This window comes from Penaeus monodon, chromosome 28 (assembly GCF_015228065.2).
Source record: "Penaeus monodon isolate SGIC_2016 chromosome 28, NSTDA_Pmon_1, whole genome shotgun sequence".
Taxonomy (NCBI): domain Eukaryota; kingdom Metazoa; phylum Arthropoda; class Malacostraca; order Decapoda; family Penaeidae; genus Penaeus; species Penaeus monodon.
In genome coordinates, this window is record NC_051413.1 from 4,848,769 (window position 1) to 4,848,986 (window position 218).

Sequence of the window (218 nt, forward strand, 5' to 3'; positions counted from 1 at the left end):
ACCACAGCTTTAAAGTGACTCAATAAGTTTCCCATGCAGCCTCAGCCAAAGAGCAACTTGGCAGAGTAAGATATGTCGACCAAGAATTACAGCCGGCAGGACCCTATGTCAGGACACATGGCTGAAGAGACAAAAGAAGGGGGGGCCACGCCAGGGTGTTTTAGCCACCGGGTGGAGGAGTTACCGACCGGCTGCGAGGTGAGTGGCGCCGTTTCTTT

At 53.7% G+C, this 218-nt stretch overlaps 1 protein-coding gene across 1 annotated transcript in view; it reads right to left on the reverse strand.

The window, feature by feature from the left end:
* The window catches only part of LOC119591021 (CLK4-associating serine/arginine rich protein-like), a gene marked incomplete in the record, with an annotated part of 19,061 nt that overhangs the window by 12,072 nt on the left and 6,771 nt on the right, over positions 1-218 (reverse strand).